We start from the raw sequence: 22,337 nt of genomic DNA, 5'->3' as shown, positions 1-22,337 counted from the left end.
TTCTAGTGGCTTTATCACCCAGTAAACCTCATTTCCATCGTTTTACCGACATGATATCAAGTGAGCCATGTCATTCCTAACGTCTTTATATTTCAATAAACGCTGCTCGTGTCATTCATCATGTCTTTATATCCCAATAAATTTCAACCTGAGAAAGGATGCCGAGTCCAATTCAATGCAAGAAAAACTCACTTCTAAGTTATGCAATCTTATTACGGACACAGGAAAGGTGGAAGCAATTTCAATTACAGCTGAATGGATTGGTTGCAACAGAATCGGGTCAAATCCCAGTCACATACTTGACTGTTGTTCTTATAGTTATTTGTTCTCTACGTGTGCTGGAGTAACACAGTGAGGGATCAATTACTATTGCCAGACATACATAAGGGGGCGTATGAAATGCTGAAGTTGTGAGATTAGAGCAGTTTTTATTGACATAGGCCATTCATTGTTCGAATATCAGTCTTAGGAATTAGACAGAGAGCGATTTTGAACGAAATTTGAGCTGGGAAGTTTACCGCATGATGTGACACAAAATTGTGTGGTTACTTTGGTTTTACCTCATTTGTGTGTTTTGCCTCTTTGGGGATTTTGAAGTTATCCCCTCTATACAAAAGTTCCGTGCTTTTGCACCATTATACAAAAGATGCAGTACAATAACACCCAACGCTGTTTCAGTCTACTTGTACAGATATTGACTCCTGGAAACAGCACTGTGCACTCTCCTCGAGTCTGGAAAATAATTTGCTGCATTCCCACTCTTATGGCTCTTATCATTACATCGGCCTCTGTTCTTCACGGAATCTGATTCAGCAGATCTTGTCACTGAGTCATTTCTTTGTCTGTGTTCAGATCATGTGAGCAGAATATCACGTTCCATAACCCAGAAGTCAGACCATACTCAGAGAACTATACTCTGCTCTTGATCATTTCATGAACACCAGTAAGAAATATCTATGTTCTTCAAAAATTACTAACCTGTTTTTCAGAAGCAAGATAAACAGTCCCAGGTTTCTGCTTCTGTTGTCACACGGACCAAGATTGTAAATGTTGGAACCAGTTGAGACTGTCTGCTCTCCCACATCCATTTTCTCCACAGGAAGTGTTAACTTGATTGTCTGAATTGGATTCTTCTAAAAAGAAGAATATTTTTATCCATTGATTTCTGGTTTATGGGCCACTAGGCTCCCGCTGGGCCTCTGTGTATTGCACTGACGACAGCAGTTTCCAGCCGTCTTCAGTTTTTTTGTAGCAAGTACCTTCGAGGATGACATCAAAAGCTGTTCGCTGTGACTGTGTGATACTGTACCAATGGAGACAGCTCTATCAATGGAGGCTGCTCAGTCCGCTGGGATGGGATAATTTCTGCAGTGTGTCCTGCGGATCAGATACAGTGCACTTTATCATTCAGATCATACAGAGTGAGAGCGCTCCAAAAGGCCAAATGAGTTTTCCCCACAGGAGTTTATTGTAGGTGGAACAATACCAACGGCACCACCCTAACCCAGGAAAGAATTGTCTCAGAAGTCCATTTGGTAAGTTTAGTTTTCAGACTCTGGTCACCATGCTCCACGAGTCCTGCAGCCTGTGGGCAATAAGCACAATAAAGTTGGTGGTGGATCCCAAAATGAGAGCATAATTTCTCATTAATATCTCCAATAAAATGGGGGTGGTGGGGGGGGGGGGGGGGGGGGGCATTGTCAGAGGTTAGACAAAACAAATACCAAAGCAGGTAATAATCTCCTTGAGTAAAATATTTACAACAGTTTTAGCAGTAGCGTTGGAAGTGCGGTAAGCTTCAACTCATCAAGGAAAAGAAAATCAACAATGACCAAAACATACTTATATTGCTGACACCTTTGCAACTCAATGAAGTCTTTAAACATCTTTTGCAGTTGGCATTAGGTGGTCAGAGGTCGACTCACCCTTGTCAGAGAACATAGAACATAGAAAGTACAGCACAGAACAGGCAGTTTCATCCACGATGTTGTGCCGAGATATAATCCTAATGTAAATTATAGTTACAACCTACATATCCCTCAATTGACTGCTATCCATGTGCAAGTCTAGAAGTCGCTTAAGTGTCCCCAGTAACTCTGCTTCCACCACTACCACTGGTAACGCATTCCATGCAATTATAGCTCTCTGTGTTAAAAAGAAACTACCTCTGACATCTCCTTTATACCTTCCTCCGACTATTTTCAACACATGAGTTCTCATACCAGTCAATCTTGCCCGTGGGCAAATTCTCTAGCTATTGACTCTATCTTTTCCTCTCATTATTTTGTATACCTCTATCAGGTCTCCTCTCTTCCTCCTTCTCTCCAGAGAGATGTCCGACCCTATTCAACCTTCTTTTCATAAGCCAAGCCCTCCAGTCCAAGCAGCATCCTGGTAAACCTTCTTTGCACCCTCTCCCAAGCCTCTGTATCTTTCCAATAGTAGGGCGACCAGAATGGACAAAATATTTCAAGTATTGCCTCACCAGGGACTTGTGGAGCTGCAGCAAAACGTCATGGCTCTTAAACTATATCCCCCTATTAATGAAAGCCAAAACACCATATGCTTTCTTAACAACCTTCTCCACTTGTATGGCACCTTTGAGGGATCTATGTTCTTGCACATCCAAATCCCTCTGTTCCTCCACACTGCGAAGAATCCTGTCTTTAATCCAATATTCAGCATTCGAGTTCCACCTTCCAACATGCATCACTTCGCATTTATCCAGGTTGAACTCAATCTGCCATTTCTCAGCCCAGCTCTGCATTCTTCCTATGTCGCGCTGCAGCCTGCAGTAGCCCTTTATACTATCGCTGACGCCTCCAAGCTTTGTGTCATCTGCAAATTTACTAATCCTCATCCTCATCATCCAAATCATTTATAAAAACTACAAAGAGCAGAGGCCCACATACAGAGCCCTGGGAGACCCCACTCAACATTGTCGTCTAGGCAGAATACTTTCCATCTGCAACCACTCTCTGCCTTCTGTCAGCCAGCCAATTCTGTGTATATCTGTTTAATGCCTGGAAACAGAGTGTTGATGGAGGGTTGTCTGTTTATGTCTGATTAATGGTCCGTGATAGGGGGTGGTGCAGGGTTGTCTGTGTTATTTTGTATATATCTGCTTAATGACAGGAGACAGACTGGTGGTGGTCGAATGTTGTGTGTATGTATTTCTTGTGTATATCTGCTCAATGGAAGGATAACAGGGCGGTGGTGGAGGGTTGTGTGTGTGTGTTTCTGTGTATATCTGTTTAATGGCAGGAGATAGGGTTTCTTGGAGGGGTGTGCGTGTGATTCTGTGTATGCCTATTTAAGGGCTGGAGACAGGGTGGTAGTGTGTGTGTTTCTGTGTATATCTGTTCGTGGCAGGAGACAAGGTGGTCATGGAGGATTGTGTGTGTGTTCCTGCATATATCTGCTCAATGACAGGAGACACGTTGTTCATGGAATGTTGCGCTTGTGTGTGTGTTTCTGCGTACATCTATTTAATTGCAGGAGATAGGGTGGTGGTGGAGGATTGTGTTTGCATGTACGTTTTTGTGTATATCTGTTGAAGAGCAGTAGGCAGGGTGTCCGTGGAAGGTTGTGTGTGTATATTTCCGTGTATAACTGTTTGATGACAGGAGACAGGGTGGTGAAGGAGGTTTGAGTGAGTATGCGTGTGTGTTTCTGTGTTAATGTACATAATGGCACGAGACAGTTTGGTGTGTGTATGTTATTGTGTATATCTGTCCAATGGCAGGAGGCAGGGTGTTCATGGAGTGTTGTGCAAGTGGGTGTTTCTGCATATATCCTTTTAATGGCAGGAGACAGGGTGGTGATGGAGGGTAGATGTCTGTGATTCTGTGTCTAAGTGCTTATTGGTAGGAGACATGTTGGTGGTGGAGGTTTCTGTGTGTGTGTTTCTGTGCATATCTGTTTAATGGCAGGAGACGGGGTGGTGGTGGTGGAGGGGTGTGTGTATTTATGTGTATATCTGTTTAATGCCAGGAGACAGAGTGTTGGTGGAGGGTTGCCTGTGTGTGTGTGTGTGTTTCTTTTTCTGTGTCTGTCTGTTTAATGCTGGTGTTAGGGTGGTGGTGCAGGGATGTGTATGTTTTTCTGTAAGTATCTGCTTAATGACAGGAGACAGACTGGTGGTGGTGGAGGGGTGTGTGCGTGTCTATTTCTGTGTATATCTGATTAATTACAGGAAACAGGGTGGCGGTGGAGCGTTCTGTATGTATGTGTGTTTCTGTGTATATCTCTTTAAGGGCAGGAGACAGGGTGATGGTAGAGGGATGTGTGCGTGTTTCTGTGTATATCTGTTTTAAGGGCTGGAGAGAATGTGGTGATGGAGGGTTGTGCGTGTGTGTTTCTGTGTATATCTGATAAACGGCAGGAAACGGGGTGGTGGTCTAGGAATGTGTATGTGTGTGTGTTTGTGCATATACCTGCTTAAAGGCAGGAGACAGGTGGTGGTGGAGAGTATAGCGTCTGTATTCCTGTATCTGGCAGGAGACAGGGTGGTGGTCGAGGGTTGTGTATGCATGTACGTTTTTGCATATATCCGTTTAAAGTCAGTAGGCAAGGGTGTTCATAGAAGATAGAACATAGATCATTACAGCGCAGTACAGGCCCTTCAGCCCTCAAAGTTGCGTCGATGTCATACCAATCTGAAGCCTATCTAACCTACACTATTCCATGTACGTCCATATGCTTGTCCAATGACGACTAAAATGTACTTAAAGTTGGCGAAACCACTACCATTGCAGGCAAAGCATTCCATACCCTTACTACTCACTGATTCAAGAAACTACCTCTGACATCTGTCCTATATCTGTCACCTCTCAATTTAAAGCTATGCCCCCTCGTGCTCGCGTCACCATACTTGGAAAAAGGCTCTCCCTGTCCACCCTATCTAACCCTCTGATTATCTTATATGTCTCTATTGAGTCACCTCTCAACCTTCTTCTCTCCAACGAAAACAGCCTCAAGTCCCTCAGACTTTCCTCAGAAGACCTTCTCTCCATACCAGGCAAGATCCTAGTAAATCTCTTCTGCACCCTTTCCAAAGCTTTCACAGACTTCTTATAATAGGGCGACTAGAACTGTACACAATACTCCAAGTGCGGCCGCACCAGAGTTTTGTACAAATGTAGCATAACCTCATAGTTCCAGAACTTGATCCCTCTATTAATGCCTTCTTAATAATACAGTCAACCTGGGTGGCAACTTTCATAGATCTGTGTACCTGGACACCGAGATCTCTCTGCTCATCTACAGTACCAAGAATCTTATCACAAGCCCAGTATTTTGAATTTCTGTTCCTCCGACCAAAGTGCATCACCTCACATTTGTCCACATTAAACTCCATTTGCTACCTCTCAGCCCAGCTCTGCGGCTTATCTATGTTTCTCTGTAACCTACAACATCTTTCGTCACTATCTACAACTCCACCGACCTTAGTGTTGTCTGCAAATTTACTAACCCACCCTTCTACTCCATCATCCAGGTCGTTTTTTAAAATGACGAACAGCAGTGGACCTAACGCCGACCCTTGCGGTACATCACTAGTAACTGGACTCCAGGATGAACATTTCCCATGATCCACAACCCTCTGTCTTCTTTCAGCAAACCAATTACTGATCCAAACTGTTATATCTCCCACAATCCCATTCCTCCGCATTTTGAACAATAGCCTACTGTGGGGAACCTGATCAAACGCCATGCTGAAATCCATATACATCACATCAACTGGTTTACTCTCATCTACCTGTTTGGTCACCTTTTCAAAGAACTCAATACGGTTTGTGAGGCATGACACAACTTTCACAAAACCGTGCAGAATATCCATTATCAAATTATTATTTTCTAGATGATTGCAAATCCTAACTCTTATAACCTTTTTCCAACACTTTACCAACAACTGAAGTAAGGCTCACTGGTCTATAATTACCAGGGTTGTCTCTACTCCCCTGCTTGAACAGGGGAACCACATTTGCTATCCTCCAGTCTTCTGGCATTATTCCTGCAGACAATGACCATATAAAGATCAAGGCCAAAGGCTCGCTAACCTCCTCCCTGGCTTCCCAGAGGATCCCAGGCTAAATCTCATCCGACCCAGTGGGCTTATCTATTTTCACACTCTGCAGGATTTCTAATACCTCTTCCTTGTGAACCTCAATCCCACTAGTCTAGTATCCTGTATCTCATTATTCTCCGCGACAAATTGTCATTTTTTTTAGAGTGAATACTGTCGAAGAATATTCATTTAGTGCTTCCTCTGTCTCCTCCGACTCCTCACACAATTTCCCATTAATATCCTTGATTGGCCCTAATCTTACTCTTGTCATTCTTTTATTCTCTTAAATACCTATAGAAAGCCTTATGGTTTACCCTGATCCTATCGGCCAACAACTTCTCATGTCTCCTCCTGGCTCTTCTGAACTCTCTCTTTAGGTCTTTCCTGGCTCCCTTGTAACCCTCAAGTGCCCTAACTGAGCCTTCACATCTCATCCTAACATAAGCCTCCCTCTTCCTCTTGACCAGAGATTCCACTTCCTTCGTAAACCACGGCTCCCGCGCTCTACAGTTTCCTCCCTGCCTGACAGGTACATATTTATCTAGGACACTCAGGAACTTTTCCTTGAATAAGCTCCACATTTCTAATGTGCCCATTCCCTGCAGGTTCCTTCCCTATCCTATACTTCCTAAATCTTGCCTAATCGCATCGTAACTGCTGTTCCCTCAGCTGGAGATTTTGTGGAATGTTGTGTGTGTGTGTGTGTGTGTATTTCCGTGTATAACTGTTTGATGACAGGAGACAGGGTGGTCAAGGAGATTTGTGTGAGTGAGTGTGTGTGTGTGTGTGTATATATGTGTGTGTGTGTGTGTGTGTGTGTGTGTGTGTGTATGTGTGTGTTTCCTTGGATATGTGCTTACTGGCACAAGCCAGTTTGGTGTTTGTGTGTTTTTGTGTATATCTGTCTAATGGCAGGAGGCAGGGTGTTCATGGAGTTTTGTGTGTGTGTGTGTGTGTGTGTGTGTGTGTGTGTGTGTGTGTGTGTGTGTGTGTGTGTGTGTGTGTGTGTGTGTGTGTGTGTGTGTGTGTGTGTGTGTGTGTGTGTGTGTGTGTGTGTGTGTGTGTGTGTGTGTGTGTGTGTGTGTGTTTTGGCATATATCTTTTTTCATGGCAGGATACAGGGTGGTGGTAGAGGGTAGGTTGTCTGTGTTTCTGTATCTATGTGCTTACTGGTAGGAGACAGGGTGGTGGTGGAGGGGGGGGGGTGTTTCCGTGTATATCTGTTTAATGTCAGGAGACAGAGTGTTGGTGCGGGGGTTGTGTCTGCGTGTTTCTGTGTAAAATCGATTAATTGCAGGAAACAGGGCGGTGTTTGTCTGTGTGTGTTTTATTTTCTGTGTATATCTGTTTAATGGTAGGTGGTAGGCGGTGGTGCAGGGTTGTGCCTATTTTTCTGTATATATCTACTTAATTACAGGAGACAGACTAGTGGTGGAGGGCTGTGTGTGAGTGTTTCTGTGTAAAATTGATTAATTGCAGGAATCAGGGCGGTGGTGGAGGGTTGTGCTTGTGTTTCCGTTTATATCTATTTAATGGCAGGAGGCAGGGTGGTCGTGGAGCTTTGTGTGTGTGCGTGTTTCTGTGTATATCTGATTAACGGCAGGAAACAGGGTGGTGGTCGAGGGATGTGTGCGTTTCTGTGTATATCTGTTTAATGGCAGGAGACAGCGTGGTTGTGGAGGGCTGTGCGCGTGTGTTTCTGTGTATATCTGATTAACGGCAGGAAACAGGGTAGTAGTGGAGGGTTGTGTGTGTGTTTCTGTGTATAACTGTTTACTGGCAGGTGGCATGTTGGTGATGGAGGGTTGTGTGTGCGTTTCTGCGTATATGTGCTTAATGGCAGAAGACATGATGTGTGTGTGCTTCTCGGTATACTTGTTCAATGGCAGGAGACAGGATGGTGTGTTTCTGCATATATGTGTGTTTCTGCACCATGGTGGTGGTGAAATGCTGAGTGCGTGTTTGTGTGTATATCTACTTAATGGCTGGAAATAAGGTGGTGGTGGAGGGTTGTGTGTGTGTGTTTCTGCATACATCAGTTTAATGGCGGGTGACATGGAGGTAGTGGGATGTTGTGTGTGAGTATTTCTGTATATATCTGTTGAATTGCAGGAGACAGGCTGGCAGTGGAGGGTTGTGTATGTGTGCTTCTGTATATATCTGTTGAATTGCAGGAGACAGGGTGGCAGTGGAGGGTTGTGTGTGTGCTTCTGTATACATCTCATCATTGGCAGAAAACAACTTGCTTGTGTAATGGTGTGTGTGTGTCTCTGTGTATCCCTGTTTAATGGCAGGAGACAGGATGGTAGTGGAGGTTTGTGTGCGTGTGTTTCTGTGTATAATTGATTTATGGCAGCAAACATGGTGGTGGGGGAGGGTTCTCTGTGTGTGTGTTTCTGTGTACACCTGTTTAATTGCAGGAGACAGGTTGGTGGTGCAGGATTGTATATGTTTGTTTCTGATTATATCTGTTTCATGGCAGGAGACATAGCGGTGGTTGATGGTTGTGCGTGTGTTTCTGTGTATATCTGCTTAATGGCAGAAAACAATGTGGTGGTGTACTGTTGTGTGTGTTTTTCTATGTATATCTGTTTAATGGCAGGAGACAGGGTTGTGGTGGAGGGTGGTGTGTGTGTGTGTGTGTTTCTGCGTATATCTGATAAATGATAGGCGAGGGGGTGGTCGTGGTGGTGTGTGTGTGTTTGTGTATATCTGTTTAATTACAGGAGACAGGGTGGTTTTGGAGGTTGTGTGTGTGTTTCTGTGTATGTCTGTTTAATGAAAGGAGACAGGGTGGTGGTGGAGGGTTGTTGAATGTTTCTGTAAATTTCTGTTGAATAGCAGCAGACAGCGTGGTGGTGGAGGATGGTGAGTGTGTGTTTCTGTATTTAACTGTTTAATATCCGGAGACAGTGTGGTGCTGGAGTTTGGTGTGTGTATTTCTGTACATATCTGTTTAATTACAGGAGACAGGTGGAGGGTTGCGTTTGTGTTTCTGTGTATATCTCCTCAATGACAGGACACAAATTGGGTGTCAAGGATTGCGTGTGTGTTCCTGTGTTTCTGTTTAATGGCAGAAAACAATGTGGTGGTGGAGGGGTGTGTGTGTGTTTCTGTATATATCTGCTTAATGACAAGAAAGAATTTGGATGTCAAGGGTTGTGTGTGTCTTTCTATGTATATCTGTTTAATGGCAGAAAACCATGTGTGGTGAAGGGTTGTGTGTGTGTGTGTTTCTGTGTATGTCTATTTAATGGCAGGGGGCTGGTGTCGAGATGTGTGTGTTTCTTTTTATACCTGTTTAATTCCCGGTGAGTGTGTGATGGTGGACCATTGTGTGTGTGAGTGTGTGTGCGTGGGTTTATGTGTAGATCTGTGTAATGGCAGGAGACAGTGTGGTCGTGGATGATTGTCTATGTGTTTCTGTGTATATTTGTTTAATGTCAGAAAACAATGTGGTGGTGAAGGGCTGTGTTTGTGTGTGTGTGTGTGTGTGTTTCTGTGTATATCTGTTTAATGCCAGGAGACAGGAAGGTGGTTTAGAGATTTGTGTGCGTTTCTGTGTATATCTGTTTATTGACCGGAGGCAAAGTGTTGGAGCAAGGTTGTGTGTGTGTGTGCTTCTGCGTATATCTGCTTAATAGCTGAGACAACGTGGTGGTGGAGGCTTGTGTTGTGTGTTTTAGTGTATATCAGATTACTGGCAAGAAAGAGGATTTTGGTGAAGAGTTGTGTGTCTGTGTTTTTGTGTATATTTATTTAATGGAAAGAGACAGCGTGATGATAGAGGATTGTGTGAGTTTCTGCATATATCTGCTTAATGGCAGGAGACAGGATTGTGGTGGAACGTTGTGTGCTTGTGTTTCTGTCTGTACCCGTTTAATAACAGAAGACAGGTATTGGTGCAGTTTGGTGTGTATGTGTTTCTGCATTTTACCTTAACTGTGCAATTTGCTGCAGAGATGTTCACATCTGGACATGAGCCACATGGATACCAACTGAGATGGAATTGTGTGTTGGAACTGAGTTGGAAACGTGTCTTTTTCTTACGTTTTCAAGACACCAATTACGCAAAAGATCCCCAGTTTGAAACCGAGTCGAAACTGCTTTGCTCTTTAAGTGCAGAAGGTGCTGGATCCAGGTTCCAATCTCGAAAGAGGCGTGGGTTCGAATACCAGCACTGCCATTTCTGCAGATCAACTCCAACGCTGCGGCTTGTTGAAATCGCAAGCAGCTCTGCTGTTCCAGGCCAGTTGAGCTTTTACTGGAACCGAATGGAGACTGTTATTTCATCGCTGTTGTGAAACAAAGTCGAGCGGTGACTCGACTCGTCGTTATTTGGTTTTCTGGCGAATGGGAAAATCGTTCCAATGAATTTCGATGTGATATGTTATTGAATTTCTCCCATTTCCTTCATTTCTGTCCTGGAGACATCGGAAGGGAAAAGTAATCTAATCGAGACTGTGATTGGTGAAATTCACTTTTTACGGCCCATTCTTATTATGTTCTTTCTTTCTCTCTTTTCAGCATTGTCCGGCAAGTGGTGGTGCACTAAGGCGCCAGTATGTTAGAAAGAGTAGTTTGGAATCGCCCTGTTATTAGTTGTGAGATTAATTTATCACTCATGCCCTCGGACTGTCTCACGTTTAGCATTCATGCTTCGCTGTGTCTGAAAATACATTAGGTATGCCAGTTTTGTTTGTGTTCCGTGTTAAATGCTTTCTGTTTTGCGATTCGCTCAATACATTTCGAGTTAACAGGGTTTCTGAGGTAACTTCCAGCAGCAAAAATCCTCATCAGAGGATCTGGGAAAATTTCCCGGAGTATGGTCAGTCGGAGCAAAAGTAAGAAAGTCGTTCGTTTCTGCAGTGTTTCACAATACTACCTTTCCCGTGAGCAGTCGAACAGACTAAATGATTGTGCCACAGACTGCGACGGCAAACTCCGCTAAAAAGTAATCCTTTTAAGCCAATGTAAGCAACACGACGTTATTGGGGTACACCGCGTGGAAACAGATACTTCGGTGTATCTCGTCCATGCTCACCACATAGCCAAAATTAAACAAGTCCCGTTCCCCAGCATTTGGCCCCAATCCCTCTAAACCCATCCTATCCAGAAACTCCTCCGATTACATTTGCAATTTTCTGAGTGCAATTGCCTCCTCCACTTCCTCTGTTAGCTCATTCCAAACACGCACAACCTTCTGTGTGGGAAATGTGCCTCAGGTCCTTTGTCAATTTCAACCCACTCACCTTAAACCTATGCTCTCGAGTTTTCAACTCACCCCAACTTGGGTAAAACAAGTAAATACTCAGTTTACAACCCTTCCATCAGATCATGTCGCAGCCGTTCCGCTGCAGGGAAAGTCGTCCCAAACTATTCCAACTCGCCCTACTGTCCAAACATTGACGACATCTTTGTCTATATTTTGTCATCAATTTCACGGGTCTTTGTTTTACGTTTTCAAGATGTCAATTCCGCTGGACAACAACGAGCTGTTGGAAACAGAAAGGTGAAACGTAGAATGGCTTCAACTTTCAGTGCTGGATGGCACTAAGCCGCAAGTCGGGCACCTGCGGCTTGTTTCTGTAGTGTAGTGGTCATCACGTTCGCCTCACACGCGAAAGGTCCCCAGTTCGAAACTGGGCAGAAACGGCGTTGTTCTTCAATTGCTGCCTTTCACATGGACAACAACGGAGCTTTCTTGCTTGCTTTCCCATCTGCAAACCTGCCTTCGAATTTGCTTGAACAAATATGCTCTCGTAGTGAAATGTAATGTAATGCAATTCCATTTAATTACTGTGCAAAGCATTGTAAAGTTTTTCTCCAACCTGGTTCTGATCGTATGCCATTCTGTTTGAGAGTGTAGTTACCGCCTTCTGTTCGTTCCACGAAAAGCAGTACCGCATTTGCATTCCTTGCGCAGGCGGCCCGGTTCAAAGACAGGGAAGAAGCTGATGAGCTGGTGTCACAGCGCACCACGGATTCCTGAACTTGTCTGTCTGTCAAATGTACCCCAAGGTCGTCTCTGAAAGCCCTCATTTGGAAGCTGTCTGTCGTTATTCAACGTGCGAGAATTGGCACCAGAGGTCCTGAATCATGTTTGGAGCAAGTCGCACGTTAGTGGCTCATTCAATCAGCAACAGCAATGAAAGAAATTGCACTCTCAGAGGAACCTTTCGACTTGCGCATTCAGAGCGTCGCTATTATGAAGGTCCGCACCGAGATCTAAGTCATGTTGGAACTGAAACGGAGAAATCGACAGAGAGGCTACAGAATGACATCGCGTCCATTTGGTTTTCTTTAAATCACTGACGAGCAGGAAAATGTAAACGGGGAGGGCGAGTGGGGAAGTGAGGCAGTTGCAGCTCTGGTGAAATTCCTTCTTTGTGATTCACTCAGCAACCAGAGACGTGAAGGTGACTCAGGGGTGAAAGCTCTTCACATCGAGAACAAAAAGCACTCAAGGGCAGTTAGCACCTCTTCTGGAGTGGGGGTGGGGTGAGGTAATTACCTTTTGACTTCTGTTACTATGTTCAGAAACTGGCTTTTAGATTGAGGTGAACAGAAACTGCATTTATAAAAAGCACCACGGAATTTAGCAAAATTTATTGAGTCGCTTCTCCTCGATTCCCACACAGGTTTCCAATTCAGTTGGTATCCATGTGGCTCATGTCCAGGAGTGAACGTCTCAGTAGCAAATTGCACGGTTAAGGTAAAAGGCAAGGAAAGTGGCATCTCGAACTGGCTCCGAGGTCAGAGCATTCTCTCAAGGTGATCTGTCGTTCTCGGATTGTAATGCTACCTCCGGTTTTAGGGTGGAGAACATTCTTTGGGACTCCTATTCTGAAAAAAAAACACATACACAGTGACTGAAACGATGCTGCACGGTATGATGCGGAACACGGCCTGCTCAGGTTTGTGCATTTTCCCTGTAGTCCGGTGTGTTTCGTGTTCCGTGTAAACGTGAAAGTCGTCCTGTTTCGAGCAATGGGTGAAATCATTTAGCAAAGCAAGAATGGAAATTCCAGTAATGTCAAGCAGCTCATGGTTATTTGACCAAATCATAAGCGAACCCATATTCTCACGCACTCACAGATACATTTGTAGCTGAAAAGAGTCTGACAAGATAGACTGAGCTTACCATTGATTTTTGCCTGGATTGATGGGCTATCAATATCTGCTGCGAAATTGACATTGTTGCCGGGCACATCCCAGCAGCTGTGCGAGTCCGAGAGGAATCATGGAACCCTTTTCATGTGACTTTGCATCTGTTGTTATGCAGGAGCACAATTGGAAATATAAGAAAATGAGGCGGCGCCGCCGGCTGGTAGTGTGGCCGAGCGGTCTAAGGCGCTGGATCCAGGTTCCAGTCTCGAAAGGGGCGCGGGTTCGAATCCCACCACTGTCATTTCTGCTGATCAACTCCAATGCTGCAGCATTGTTAAAATGCTGTTTCGGTGTCCACTGTATATTGATGTTGAAAACAAAAGTAAAATGGGTTTGCTTCGCAGGGAATTAACTGTGGTGTGGGATACTGCCAAATATTCCAAAATGTCTCTACTGTCATGATCATGATCGTGTTCGACTCCCGCGCGGAAAATCGCAAACAGTTGTGCCGTCCCAGGCAAGTTGAGCCTTCACTGGAACCGAATGGAGACTGTTATTTCATCGCTGTTGTGAAACGAAGTCCTACGGTGACTCTACTCGTTGTTATTTGGGTTTCTAGCTAATGGGAAAATCGTCCCAATGAATTTCGATGTCCTACCTTATTGAATTTCTCACATTTCCTTCATTTCCGTCCTGGAAACATCAGAAGGGAAAGGTAATCTAATCGAGACTGTGATTGGTGAAATTCACTTTTTACGGCCAATTCTTATTATGTTCTTTCTTTCTCTCTTTTCAGCATTGTCTGGAAAGTGGTGGTGCAGTAAGGCTGCAGCATGTTTGAAAGAGTCGTTTGGAAATGCCCCGTTGTTAGTTGTGAGATTACTTTATGACTCATGCCCTCGGACTGTATCACATTTAGCATTCATGCATCTCTGTGTCTGAAAATGCGTGAGGTATGCCAGTTTTGTTTGTGTTCCGTGTTAAATGCTTTCTGTTTTGCGATTCGCTCAATACATTTCGATTTAACAGGGTTTCTGAGGTAACTTCCAGCAGCCAAAATCCTCAGCTGAGGATCTGGGAAAATTTCACAGAGTATGGTCAGTCGGAGCTAAAGTAAGGAAGTCCTTCGTTTCTACACTGTTTCACAATACTACCTTTCCCGTGAGCAGTCGAACAGACTAAATGATTGTGCCACAGACTGCGATGGCAAACTCCGCTGAAAAGTAATCCTTTAAAGCCGGTGGAAGCAACATGACGTTATTGGGGTACACCGTGGAAAAAAATACTTCGGTGCACCCCTCGTCCATGCTCACCACATAGCCAAAATTACACAAGTCCCGTTCCCCAGCATTTGGCCCCAATCCCTCTAAACGCATCCTATCCAGAAACTCACCCGATTACCTTTGCAATTTTCTGAGTGTAATAGCCTCCTCCACTTCCTCTGGTAGATCATTCCAAACACGCACAACCTTCTTTGTGGGAAATGTGCCTCAGGTCCTTTGTCACTTTCAGCCCACTCACCTTAAAGCTATGCTGTCGAGTTTTCAACTCACACCAACTTGGGTAAAACACGTAAATACTCAGTTTACCACCCTTCCATAAGGTCATGTCGCAGCTGTTACGCTGCAGGGAAAGTTTATTCCACCAGCCTATTCCATCTCGCCCCACGGTATAAACATCGACGACATCTTTGTCTATATCCTGTCATCAATTTAAAGTGTCTTTTTTACGTTTTCAAGATGTCGATTACGCTGGACAATAACGAGCTATCGGAAACAGAAAGGTGAAACATAGAACGGATTCAACTTTCAGTGCTGGACGCCACAGGGCCGCAGCACGGGTGGCTGTGGCTCGTTTCTGTAGTGTAGTGGTCATCACGTTCGCCTAACACGCGAAAGGTCCCCAGTTCGAAACTGGGCAGAAACTGTTTTGTTCTTCAACTGCAGCCTTTTACATGGACAAGAGCTGAGCTTTCTTGCATCTTTCCCATCTGCAAACCTGCCTTCGAATTTGCTTCAACAAATCTGTTCTCGTCGTGAAATGTAATGCAATTCCATTTAATTACAGTGCAAAGCGTTGTTAAGTTTTTCTCCAACCTGGTTCTGATCATATGCCATTCTGTTGGAGAGTGTAGTTACCGCCTTCTGATCCTTCCACGAAAAGCAGTACCGCATTTGCCTTCCTTGCGCAGGCGGCTCGCTTCAAAGACAGGAAAGAAGCAGATGCTCTGGTGTCACAGCGCACCACGAATTCCTGAACTTGTCTGTCTGTCAAATGTACCCCAAGGTCGTCTCAGAAATACCTCATTTGGAAGCTGTCAATCGTTATTCAACGTGCGGGAATTGGCACCAGATATCCTGAATCATGTTTTGGAGCAATTCGCACGTTAGTGGCTCATTCAATCAGCAACAGCAATGAAAGAAATTGCACTCTCAGAGGAACCTTTCGACTTGCGCATTCAGAGCGTCGCTATTATGAAGGTCCGCACCGAGATCTAAGTCATGTTGGAACTGAAACGGAGAAATCGACAGAGAGGCTACAGAATGACATCGCATCCATTTGGTTTTCTTTAAATCACTGACGAGCAGGAAAATGTAAACGGGGAGGGCGAGTGGGGAAGTGAGGCAGTTGCAGCTCTGGTGAAATTCCTTCTTTGTGATTCACTCAGCAACCAGAGACGTGAAGGTGACTCAGGGGTGAAAGCTCTTCACATCGAGAACAAAAAGCACTCAAGGGCAGTTAGCACCTCTTCTGGAGTGGGGGTGGGGTGAGGTAATTACCTTTTGACTTCTGTTACTATGTTCAGAAACTGGCTTTTAGATTGAGGTGAACAGAAACTGCATTTATAAAAAGCACCACGGAATTTAGCAAAATTTATTGAGTCGCTTCTCCTCGATTCCCACACAGGTTTCCAATTCAGTTGGTATCCATGTGGCTCATGTCCAGGAGTGAACGTCTCAGTAGCAAATTGCACGGTTAAGGTAAAAGGCAAGGAAAGTGGCATCTCGAACTGGCTCCGAGGTCAGAGCATTCTCTCAAGGTGATCTGTCGTTCTCGGATTGTAATGCTACCTCCGGTTTTAGGGTGGAGAACATTCTTTGGGACTCCTATTCTGAAAAAAAAACACATACACAGTGACTGAAACGATGCTGCACGGTATGATGCGGAACACGGCCTGCTCAGGTTTGTGCATTTTCCCTGTAGTCCGGTGTGTTTCGTGTTCCGTGTAAACGTGAAAGTCGTCCTGTTTCGAGCAATGGGTGAAATCATTTAGCAAAGCAAGAATGGAAATTCCAGTAATGTCAAGCAGCTCATGGTTATTTGACCAAATCATAAGCGAACCCATATTCTCACGCACTCACAGATACATTTGTAGCTGAAAAGAGTCTGACAAGATAGACTGAGCTTACCATTGATTTTTGCCTGGATTGATGGGCTATCAATATCTGCTGCGAAATTGACATTGTTGCCGGGCACATCCCAGCAGCTGTGCGAGTCCGAGAGGAATCATGGAACCCTTTTCATGTGACTTTGCATCTGTTGTTATGCAGGAGCACAATTGGAAATATAAGAAAATGAGGCGGCGCCGCCGGCTGGTAGTGTGGCCGAGCGGTCTAAGGCGCTGGATCCAGGTTCCAGTCTCGAAAGGGGCGCGGGTTCGAATCCCACCACTGTCATTTCTGCTGATCAACTCCAATGCTGCAGCATTGTTAAAATGCTGTTTCGGTGTCCACTGTATATTGATGTTGAAAACAAAAGTAAAATGGGTTTGCTTCGCAGGGAATTAACTGTGGTGTGGGATACTGCCAAATATTCCAAAATGTCTCTACTGTCATGATCATGATCGTGTTCGACTCCCGCGCGGAAAATCGCAAACAGTTGTGCCGTCCCAGGCAAGTTGAGCCTTCACTGGAACCGAATGGAGACTGTTATTTCATCGCTGTTGTGAAACGAAGTCCTACGGTGACTCTACTCGTTGTTATTTGGGTTTCTAGCTAATGGGAAAATCGTCCCAATGAATTTCGATGTCCTACCTTATTGAATTTCTCACATTTCCTTCATTTCCGTCCTGGAAACATCAGAAGGGAAAGGTAATCTAATCGAGACTGTGATTGGTGAAATTCACTTTTTACGGCCAATTCTTATTATGTTCTTTCTTTCTCTCTTTTCAGCATTGTCTGGAAAGTGGTGGTGCAGTAAGGCTGCAGCATGTTTGAAAGAGTCGTTTGGAAATGCCCCGTTGTTAGTTGTGAGATTACTTTATGACTCATGCCCTCGGACTGTATCACATTTAGCATTCATGCATCTCTGTGTCTGAAAATGCGTGAGGTATGCCAGTTTTGTTTGTGTTCCGTGTTAAATGCTTTCTGTTTTGCGATTCGCTCAATACATTTCGATTTAACAGGGTTTCTGAGGTAACTTCCAGCAGCCAAAATCCTCAGCTGAGGATCTGGGAAAATTTCACAGAGTATGGTCAGTCGGAGCTAAAGTAAGGAAGTCCTTCGTTTCTACACTGTTTCACAATACTACCTTTCCCGTGAGCAGTCGAACAGACTAAATGATTGTGCCACAGACTGCGATGGCAAACTCCGCTGAAAAGTAATCCTTTAAAGCCGGTGGAAGCAACATAACGTTATTGGGGTACACCGTGGAAAAAAATACTTCGGTGCACCCCTCGTCCATGCTCACCACATAGCCAAAATTACACAAGTCCCGTTCCCCAGCATTTGGCCCCAATCCCTCTAAACGCATCCTATCCAGAAACTCACCCGATTACCTTTGCAATTTTCTGAGTGTAATAGCCTCCTCCACTTCCTCTGGTAGATCATTCCAAACACGCACAACCTTCTTTGTGGGAAATGTGCCTCAGGTCCTTTGTCACTTTCAGCCCACTCACCTTAAAGCTATGCTGTCGAGTTTTCAACTCACACCAACTTGGGTAAAACACGTAAATACTCAGTTTACCACCCTTCCATAAGGTCATGTCGCAGCTGTTACGCTGCAGGGAAAGTTTATTCCACCAGCCTATTCCATCTCGCCCCACGGTATAAACATCGACGACATCTTTGTCTATATCCTGTCATCAATTTAAAGTGTCTTTTTTACGTTTTCAAGATGTCGATTACGCTGGACAATAACGAGCTATCGGAAACAGAAAGGTGAAACATAGAACGGATTCAACTTTCAGTGCTGGACGCCACAGGGCCGCAGCACGGGCGGCTGTGGCTCGTTTCTGTAGTGTAGTGGTCATCACGTTCGCCTAACACGCGAAAGGTCCCCAGTTCGAAACTGGGCAGAAACTGTTTTGTTCTTCAACTGCAGCCTTTTACATGGACAAGAGCTGAGCTTTCTTGCATCTTTCCCATCTGCAAACCTGCCTTCGAATTTGCTTCAACAAATCTGTTCTCGTCGTGAAATGTAATGCAATTCCATTTAATTACAGTGCAAAGCGTTGTTAAGTTTTTCTCCAACCTGGTTCTGATCATATGCCATTCTGTTGGAGAGTGTAGTTACCGCCTTCTGATCCTTCCACGAAAAGCAGTACCGCATTTGCCTTCCTTGCGCAGGCGGCTCGCTTCAAAGACAGGAAAGAAGCAGATGCTCTGGTGTCACAGCGCACCACGAATTCCTGAACTTGTCTGTCTGTCAAATGTACCCCAAGGTCGTCTCAGAAATACCTCATTTGGAAGCTGTCAATCGTTATTCAACGTGCGGGAATTGGCACCAGATATCCTGAATCATGTTTTGGAGCTCATTCAATCAGCAACAGCAATGAAAGAAATTGCACTCTCAGAGGAACCTTTCGACTTGCGCATTCAGAGCGTCGCTATTATGAAGGTCCGCACCGAGATCTAAGTCATGTTGGAACTGAAACGGAGAAATCGACAGAGAGGCTACAGAATGACATCGCATCCATTTGGTTTTCTTTAAATCACTGACGAGCAGGAAAATGTAAACGGGGAGGGCGAGTGGGGAAGTGAGGCAGTTGCAGCTCTGGTGAAATTCCTTCTTTGTGATTCACTCAGCAACCAGAGACGTGAAGGTGACTCAGGGGTGAAAGCTCTTCACATCGAGAACAAAAAGCACTCAAGGGCAGTTAGCACCTCTTCTGGAGTGGGGGTGGGGTGAGGTAATTACCTTTTGACTTCTGTTACTATGTTCAGAAACTGGCTTTTAGATTGAGGTGAACAGAAACTGCATTTATAAAAAGCACCACGGAATTTAGCAAAATTTATTGAGTCGCTTCTCCTCGATTCCCACACAGGTTTCCAATTCAGTTGGTATCCATGTGGCTCATGTCCAGGAGTGAACGTCTCAGTAGCAAATTGCACGGTTAAGGTAAAAGGCAAGGAAAGTGGCATCTCGAACTGGCTCCGAGGTCAGAGCATTCTCTCAAGGTGATCTGTCGTTCTCGGATTGTAATGCTACCTCCGGTTTTAGGGTGGAGAACATTCTTTGGGACTCCTATTCTGAAAAAAAAAACACATACACAGTGACTGAAACGATGCTGCACGGTATGATGCGGAACACGGCCTGCTCAGGTTTGTGCATTTTCCCTGTAGTCCGGTGTGTTTCGTGTTCCGTGTAAACGTGAAAGTCGTCCTGTTTCGAGCAATGGGTGAAATCATTTAGCAAAGCAAGAATGGAAATTCCAGTAATGTCAAGCAGCTCATGGTTATTTGACCAAATCATAAGCGAACCCATATTCTCACGCACTCACAGATACATTTGTAGCTGAAAAGAGTCTGACAAGATAGACTGAGCTTACCATTGATTTTTGCCTGGATTGATGGGCTATCAATATCTGCTGCGAAATTGACATTGTTGCCGGGCACATCCCAGCAGCTGTGCGAGTCCGAGAGGAATCATGGAACCCTTTTCATGTGACTTTGCATCTGTTGTTATGCAGGAGCACAATTGGAAATATAAGAAAATGAGGCGGCGCCGCCGGCTGGTAGTGTGGCCGAGCGGTCTAAGGCGCTGGATCCAGGTTCCAGTCTCGAAAGGGGCGCGGGTTCGAATCCCACCACTGTCATTTCTGCTGATCAACTCCAATGCTGCAGCATTGTTAAAATGCTGTTTCGGTGTCCACTGTATATTGATGTTGAAAACAAAAGTAAAATGGGTTTGCTTCGCAGGGAATTAACTGTGGTGTGGGATACTGCCAAATATTCCAAAATGTCTCTACTGTCATGATCATGATCGTGTTCGACTCCCGCGCGGAAAATCGCAAACAGTTGTGCCGTCCCAGGCAAGTTGAGCCTTCACTGGAACCGAATGGAGACTGTTATTTCATCGCTGTTGTGAAACGAAGTCCTACGGTGACTCTACTCGTTGTTATTTGGGTTTCTAGCTAATGGGAAAATCGTCCCAATGAATTTCGATGTCCTACCTTATTGAATTTCTCACATTTCCTTCATTTCCGTCCTGGAAACATCAGAAGGGAAAGGTAATCTAATCGAGACTGTGATTGGTGAAATTCACTTTTTACGGCCAATTCTTATTATGTTCTTTCTTTCTCTCTTTTCAGCATTGTCTGGAAAGTGGTGGTGCAGTAAGGCTGCAGCATGTTTGAAAGAGTCGTTTGGAAATGCCCCGTTGTTAGTTGTGAGATTACTTTATGACTCATGCCCTCGGACTGTATCACATTTAGCATTCATGCATCTCTGTGTCTGAAAATGCGTGAGGTATGCCAGTTTTGTTTGTGTTCCGTGTTAAATGCTTTCTGTTTTGCGATTCGCTCAATACATTTCGATTTAACAGGGTTTCTGAGGTAACTTCCAGCAGCCAAAATCCTCAGCTGAGGATCTGGGAAAATTTCACAGAGTATGGTCAGTCGGAGCTAAAGTAAGGAAGTCCTTCGTTTCTACACTGTTTCACAATACTACCTTTCCCGTGAGCAGTCGAACAGACTAAATGATTGTGCCACAGACTGCGATGGCAAACTCCGCTGAAAAGTAATCCTTTAAAGCCGGTGGAAGCAACATGACGTTATTGGGGTACACCGTGGAAAAAAATACTTCGGTGCACCCCTCGTCCATGCTCACCACATAGCCAAAATTACACAAGTCCCGTTCCCCAGCATTTGGCCCCAATCCCTCTAAACGCATCCTATCCAGAAACTCACCCGATTACCTTTGCAATTTTCTGAGTGTAATAGCCTCCTCCACTTCCTCTGGTAGATCATTCCAAACACGCACAACCTTCTTTGTGGGAAATGTGCCTCAGGTCCTTTGTCACTTTCAGCCCACTCACCTTAAAGCTATGCTGTCGAGTTTTCAACTCACACCAACTTGGGTAAAACACGTAAATACTCAGTTTACCACCCTTCCATAAGGTCATGTCGCAGCTGTTACGCTGCAGGGAAAGTTTATTCCACCAGCCTATTCCATCTCGCCCCACGGTATAAACATCGACGACATCTTTGTCTATATCCTGTCATCAATTTAAAGTGTCTTTTTTACGTTTTCAAGATGTCGATTACGCTGGACAATAACGAGCTATCGGAAACAGAAAGGTGAAACATAGAACGGATTCAACTTTCAGTGCTGGACGCCACAGGGCCGCAGCACGGGTGGCTGCGGCTCGTTTCTGTAGTGTAGTGGTCATCACGTTCGCCTAACACGCGAAAGGTCCCCAGTTCGAAACTGGGCAGAAACTGTTTTGTTCTTCAACTGCAGCCTTTTACATGGACAAGAGCTGAGCTTTCTTGCATCTTTCCCATCTGCAAACCTGCCTTCGAATTTGCTTCAACAAATCTGTTCTCGTCGTGAAATGTAATGCAATTCCATTTAATTACAGTGCAAAGCGTTGTTAAGTTTTTCTCCAACCTGGTTCTGATCATATGCCATTCTGTTGGAGAGTGTAGTTACCGCCTTCTGATCCTTCCACGAAAAGCAGTACCGCATTTGCCTTCCTTGCGCAGGCGGCTCGCTTCAAAGACAGGAAAGAAGCAGATGCTCTGGTGTCACAGCGCACCACGAATTCCTGAACTTGTCTGTCTGTCAAATGTACCCCAAGGTCGTCTCAGAAATACCTCATTTGGAAGCTGTCAATCGTTATTCAACGTGCGGGAATTGGCACCAGATATCCTGAATCATGTTTTGGAGCAATTCGCACGTTAGTGGCTCATTCAATCAGCAACAGCAATGAAAGAAAT

General features: G+C 44.7%; 4 non-coding genes across 4 annotated transcripts; all 4 read left to right on the top strand.

Moving 5' to 3' along the window:
* The first annotated feature begins 11,649 nt into the window (after positions 1-11,649).
* On the top strand, positions 11,650-11,722 carry trnav-cac (transfer RNA valine (anticodon CAC)). The gene has a single exon. It is a non-coding gene; the product is annotated as a tRNA-Val (tRNA).
* A 3,308-nt stretch (positions 11,723-15,030) lies between these two features.
* On the top strand, positions 15,031-15,103 carry trnav-aac (transfer RNA valine (anticodon AAC)). Its single transcript has one exon. It is a non-coding gene; the product is annotated as a tRNA-Val (tRNA).
* A 3,303-nt stretch (positions 15,104-18,406) lies between these two features.
* On the top strand, positions 18,407-18,479 carry trnav-aac (transfer RNA valine (anticodon AAC)). The gene has a single exon. It is a non-coding gene; the product is annotated as a tRNA-Val (tRNA).
* Positions 18,480-21,765: 3,286 nt separating this feature from the next.
* On the top strand, positions 21,766-21,838 carry trnav-aac (transfer RNA valine (anticodon AAC)). The gene has a single exon. It is a non-coding gene; the product is annotated as a tRNA-Val (tRNA).
* Positions 21,839-22,337: the final 499 nt, after the last annotated feature.

The sequence above is a fragment of the Chiloscyllium plagiosum genome, unplaced genomic scaffold (genome assembly GCF_037043375.1).
Source record: "Chiloscyllium plagiosum isolate Xiang-an unplaced genomic scaffold, Cpla_swu_hap1 HiC_scaffold_42, whole genome shotgun sequence".
NCBI classification, from domain to species: Eukaryota; Metazoa; Chordata; class Chondrichthyes; order Orectolobiformes; family Hemiscylliidae; genus Chiloscyllium; species Chiloscyllium plagiosum.
Note: the sequence above shows the minus strand (reverse complement) of the source record. Positions and strands in the feature narration are given on the sequence as shown.